The sequence below is a fragment of the Mustela nigripes genome, chromosome 12, assembly GCF_022355385.1.
Source record: "Mustela nigripes isolate SB6536 chromosome 12, MUSNIG.SB6536, whole genome shotgun sequence".
NCBI classification, from domain to species: domain Eukaryota; kingdom Metazoa; phylum Chordata; class Mammalia; order Carnivora; family Mustelidae; genus Mustela; species Mustela nigripes.
In genome coordinates this window covers 68,452,888-68,459,035 of record NC_081568.1, presented here as the reverse complement: position 1 = coordinate 68,459,035, position 6,148 = coordinate 68,452,888, and the positions used below count along the sequence as shown (strand labels likewise).

Sequence of the window (6,148 nt, the reverse complement as noted above, 5' to 3'; positions counted from 1 at the left end):
TTTCTTAGGGTTTGTCTCCCTCTCTGATTTCATCTTATTTTATTTTTCCCTCCCTTCCCCAAAGGGAGGGAAAAATCTTACACCACAGTGTAAGATTTAAATGCATCTGCACAAGGGTTCACACTATATAAAAGGAATAAGGTTGCTGCTGCCTTGCCAAGCACTTCCGGTCCCTACCCAGGTCTGAATGGAATACTGGTGGTCCCAATGGTCCTACCAAAATAAACTGTGTTTAAAAAAATAAAGCATTTAAAAGACAAGTCAAAATGCCTCAGAAACCATATCTCCAACTCAAACTTCATCTATTTAAATGTATTATTTGCCTACTTTTTTTTTCACTCGTTACAACTGAGCAATAAATCTTCCAACTGAAGTATCTTCCTTGCCTAATTAATCCAAAGGAAAAAACTGAAATGATTAATAAAGAAAAATGTAGGGACTAACACACACTTTTAATATGCTTCTAAATATTTTTAAGGTTTAAAAAGTGTTTAAAGTTTGTAGTTCCTAGTAGGAAAACATTATCTGGATGAATACCCTAATGGCAAACCATTGTAGAATGTTTCAGTTGCATGGGGAGCAGAGGGGTTTCTCTTCACAGCACCCCAGCTTTCTTCTTGAGAAGGTCATAGGCACACTGGTTTGTATTACTGCAACATCCATTAGGTGGTCCAAGTTGCTTTTCCTTCAGCAAGGGCTTTATTTGTCAGAAGGGCATTATGTTTGACCTCCAAATTTGGCTGACAATTTACTGAGGAGATTCATAACCTTTGGGTTGCTCTGATATTTTGACATATTCGCTGGGTTCTGGACCACTACTTGGAAGGCCACCATAACTTCTGGATCCTGCATGGCTGCAAGAACTTATGGATCACTAAGAACTTCTTTGAGCCCAGGCATTCCTGCCATTCCTGGCATCCCCCCTGCCATACCAGGCATTCCTCCAGGAAAATACCAGGCATTTCCCCCAGGAAAGCCACCTGGGAAAGACCCATACTGAGCTCCTGATTGTCCTCTGGCTTCTTCCTCCATCTGGGCTCTCTCATGTTCTCCCGAGGCTTCTTAACCCTTTCTATTCTTTCTTTGATCTCTTGCTCTTTACGTTTTCACTCATACTTTCTCTGATGTTCAGCAATTTTCTGGGCCCTTAGTTAAACTTCTTATAGCATTGCACTAGCATCTTCGTCATAATCCAGTTTACAAGCAAGGGCAAGATCATGTGCTGCTTCTTCCCAATGGCCCAGAAGTCTATGTGCTTTCCCTCGTCACTTGCAAGGCTAAGACGAATCAGGATTTATTTCAATAGCTCTGTCACAGTCTCCAATGGCAGCATTTAGCCTCTGTAATTTGATGAAGACACTGGCTCTCTTGGCATACAGAATGGCCAAGAAAGAATTTAGTTTGATGGCATCTGTGGACAAGTCAATGACTTTCTGTAGTTCACCATCATTTATTTAGGGCATCAATGGCAGCCACTTTTTTATCATTTGCCTGACCCATTATTTCTTTAGTTATCTCTACATTTTCATCTCCCATTTCTTGAGGGACATCACTATCTGGTTCAATCACACCTTCATTGTCCATTTCTAGATCACTTTCCTCACTTGATGGTTTATCTATCTTTATGTTTTCCTCTGCTGTCTAACTATCTGGTTTTTCTTCCTTGATACTGTCTTCAGATTTAGTTTTATGAGTGGCAGGTGGTATTTTACCCCCCATGCTTTCCACCCACTCCTGCAGGAAATGCATTTTCTTGGTGTGCAGAATGCTCGGATCCTGTTTACACATTTTCACGAAGGCCCAAAGCTTGCTTACTTTGTGGGTGTCCATGGTCCAGAGGCAGTGGCAGGCAGAAGGCATGGCTGAGGTTGGGACCCAATTCCAGGAACTAGCTCAGCATGACCGTGTGGAAGGTGTGATCCTCTGTTGTTTCTTAAATTCCACATATGATAACTCTTTCTCTGATTGATTTATTTGGTCTAGCATAATACCCTCCAGTTCCATCCATGGTGATGTAAATAAAATTTTATACTTTTTGATGGCTGAGTTATAGTCCATTGTGTGTGTTATACACACACGTATGTATATATGTATATACATATATAACATGTCTTGTTTATCTATTTATCTGTTGATGGACATCTGGACTCTTTTCATAGTTTGGTTATTGTGGACATTGCTGCTACAAACATTGGGGTAAAGGTGCCCCATTGGATCACAACATTTGTATCCTTTGGAAAAATACCTAGTAAGTAGTGTAATTGCTGGGTCATAGTGTAGCTCTATTTTTAACTTATTGAGGAACCCCCACAATGTTTTCCAGTATAGGAAATGTATAGGCCTGCATTTCCACCAACAATATAAGAGGGTTCCCCTTTCTCTGTATCCTCACAAACATCTGCTGTTTCCTGACTTATTAATTTAAGCTACTCATTGTGGTTTTGACTTTTATTTCCCTGATGCCAGTGATGTAGAGCATTTTTTAATGTGTCTGTTGGCCATTTGGATGTTTTCTTTGGAGAAATGTCTGTTCATATCCTCTGACCATTTCTTGACTGGATTATTTGTTTTTTTGGGTGTTGAATCTGATAAGTTCTTTATAGATTTTTGAAAGTAGCCATTTATCTGATAAGACATTTACAAATATCTTCTCTTGTTCTGTAGGTTGTCTTTTGTTTTTTTTTAACTATTTCCTTTCCTGTGCAAAATATTTTTATCTATGTTTTTGTTTCCCTTGCTTTGTAAAGTGTCTAGCAAGAAACTGCTGTGGCAGAGGTCAAAGAAGTTGCTGCTTGTGTTCTCCTCTAGGATTTTCCTGTCTCACATTTAGGTCTTTCATCCATTTTGAGTTTATTTTTGTTACAGTGTAAAAGAAATTGTCCAGTGTCATTCTTCTGCATGTGGCTGTCCAATTTTTCCAACACCATTTGTTGAAGAGACTGTCTTTTTTCTATTGGATATTCTTTCCTGATTTGTTGAGATTAGCTACCATGGAGTTGAGGGTCAAATTCCAGGTTCTCCATTCTGTTACACTGACCTATGTGTCTATTTTTGTGCCAGCACCATACCGTCTTGATGATTACAGCTTTGTAATATAGTTTGAAGTCTGGAATTATGATGCCACCAGCTTTGGTTTTGTTTTTCAACATTCATCTGGGTATTTGGGTTCTTTTCTTGTTTCATACAACTCTAGGATTGTTTATTCCAGCTCTGTGAAAAATGCTGATGGTATTGCAATGGATGTGTAGATTGCTCTGGGTGGCATAGACGGTTTCACAGTATTTGTTATTCCAATTCATGAGTGTGGAACATTTTTGCATTTTGTTGTGTCTTCCTCAATTTCTTTCATGAGCATTCTATAGTCAAAATACCTCTTTGGTTAGGTTTATTCTTTCTTCCATCTAATTGTGTATAAAAATGCAACTGACTTCTGTGCACTGTTTTTTACATCCTGTCACTTTGCTGAATTCCTGTGTGAGTTCTAGTAGTTTTTGGGTAGAGTCATTTGGTTTTCCACATAGGGTATCATGCCATCTGTGCCAAGAGTGAAAATTTACTTCTTTATCAATTTAGATGTCTTTTATTTCTTTTTATTGTCTTACTGCTGAGCCTGGGACTGCTAGTACTATATTAAACAAGAGTGGTGAGAGTGGACATCCCTGTCATGTTCCTAACCTCAAGAGAAAAGCTCTGTTTTTAACTGTTGAGAATGATATTCTCTGTGGGCTTTTCATAGATGGCTTTTATGATATTGAGATATGCTCCCTCTATCCCTATACTGTGAGAGTTTTACTCAAGAAAGGATGCTTTATTTTGTCAAGTGCCTTTTCTACATCTGTTGAGAGGATCATATGGTTATTCTTTTTTTTTTTTTAATTAATGTGGTGTATCATGCTGATTGATTTGCATACTTTGAACCACCTTTGCAGCCCATGAATAAACATGGTGAATAATCTTTTTAATGTACTGTTGGATTCTATTGGCTAGTATCTTGGTGAGAATTTTTGCATTCATATTCATTAGGGATATTGATCTGTAATTCTCCTTTTTGTGGGGTTTTTGTTTGGTTTTGGGAACAAAGTAATGCTGGCCTCAAAGAATGAGTTTGGAAGTTTTCTCCAGGTTCATTTATATTCACGCACAAATGGCTGTGAAGCCAGGCTACTAAAGTTGTCACCAGGTTGTTCTCTTCAGGTTACCTAAACAATTGTGTTAGAATCTTGTTACAGGGGTTCATCTCTGAGGTCCAGAAAACTTCTTGTACCTGAGCTCATTAACATTTATGTTGAGATCTAGGAAAAAACTCAATATTAAGAGCTTCTGTCAAACCATAAGAGATTCTTAATCTTAGGAAACAAACTGAGGGTTGCTGGGGGTTGGGGAGAGAGGCATAGGGTGGCTGGGTTATGGACACTGGGGAGACTATGTGCTATGGTAAGTGCTATGAATTGTGTAACACTGATGATTCACAGACCTGTACCCCTGAAGCAAGTAATACACTATATGTTAATAAAAAGAATTAAAAAAAATAATGATGATATGAGGAAAAAAAAGAATTTCTGTCAGAATCAAAGTATAAGTTACTTGACACATTGTTAGACAAGATGAATTCCCATATCACAAATAATGTATTGCCTAGATCTCATCCCAAACTTAAAGTTGGTCTTTTAATAAGTGTTTAAGTGTACTTTTGCAAATATCTACCACTTAGTCTGGTCAAAACTTTTTAGGAAAAACAATGAAATCTTGACATGGAATTTTCTCTCAAATAAGGATTTTCACAAGCTGATTAAATGTTGACAAATTTCTGTGAGCTCATATTGGCAAATGATACATCAGCTAATGTGAAGAATTACGAAGATTTACTGACTTCGGAAATGAATCCTGAAAAAGACATGCCTGATAAAATTTTAGAACTGAAATGCCCTGAGAGTCCACTGGACCCAACTTCTTTTTATGCAGACAATGAAACTGGGGACATAAGCATACCACTGGGCAGAATTCAGGTTACACAACCTTCGATGTAACACATCACCTCAACATACACTGACTCTAGGAAAGGAAACAAGTGGTATCTGAATCCAAAAACTGATGGGCATTTGTTTTTTAACAGGGAGCCTGGACCAACAGCCATTACCATCACCTGGGAATTTGTGAGAAATGTACATTCACAGGCCACTCCTCAGAGCTACTAAATAAGATACTCTGTGGTTGGGGCCCACTGAATTGTGTTTTCATATGTGCTCCAGATGATTCTGATGTACCCTGAAATGTGAGAACCATTTTGACAGGAGATTGTTAGTTCAAGAAAGGATATTTAAATTTTTCCTATTCATATATACAAAGCATTAAAAATAAAACAAATAACAGAAACTGAAATGGTATTCTGATTAAAGACTTATAATTATGTTGACAAGATTTTTTTAATTTATTGATTTCTTTTCAGCATAACAGAATTCATTGTTTATACACCACACCCAGTCTTCCATGCCATATGTGCCCTCCATATTACCCACCTCCTGGCTCCCCCACCTCCCACCCCCCGCCCCTTCAAAACCCTCAGATTGTTTTTCAGAGTCTATAGTCTCTCATGGTTCATCTCCCCTTCCAATTTACCTCAACTCCCTTCTCTTCTCCATCTCCCTATGTTGACAAGATTTTTTAAAATAAAAAGCTAACGAAGAATAATGCTTGAGATATGCTCATTTAATTCAAACTTCTTTGCTAAAATAAATAGGTAAAGAAAATTAAGAGCTAAGAACTTTCAGTTATAAAATAAATAAGTCAAGAGGATGAAAAGTAGAGCATGGGGAATACAGTCAACAATACTGTAATAATGCTGTCTGGTGACAGATGGTGACTATACTCATCTTGCTGAGCACTGAGTAATATTTGGAATTAATGAAGCAGAATGTTGTACACCTGAAATTAATATAACAGTGTAGGTCAACAATATTTCAATAAAAGTAAATAAATAAAAATAACATTATAGGGGGCACCTGGGTGGCTCAGTGGGTTAAAGCCTCTGCCTTCAGCTCAGGTCATGATCTAAGGGTCCTGGGATCAAGCCCCACATCAGGCTCTCTGCTCAGCGGGGAGCTTGCTTCCCTTCCTCTCTCTCTCTGCCTGCCTCTCTGCCTACTTGTGA

The 6,148-nt window shown here is 38.1% G+C and overlaps 1 pseudogene; it reads right to left on the bottom strand.

The window, feature by feature from the left end:
- Positions 1-717: 717 nt before the first annotated feature.
- LOC132027861 (hsc70-interacting protein-like) lies at positions 718-1,830 on the bottom strand (annotated as a pseudogene).
- Positions 1,831-6,148: the final 4,318 nt, after the last annotated feature.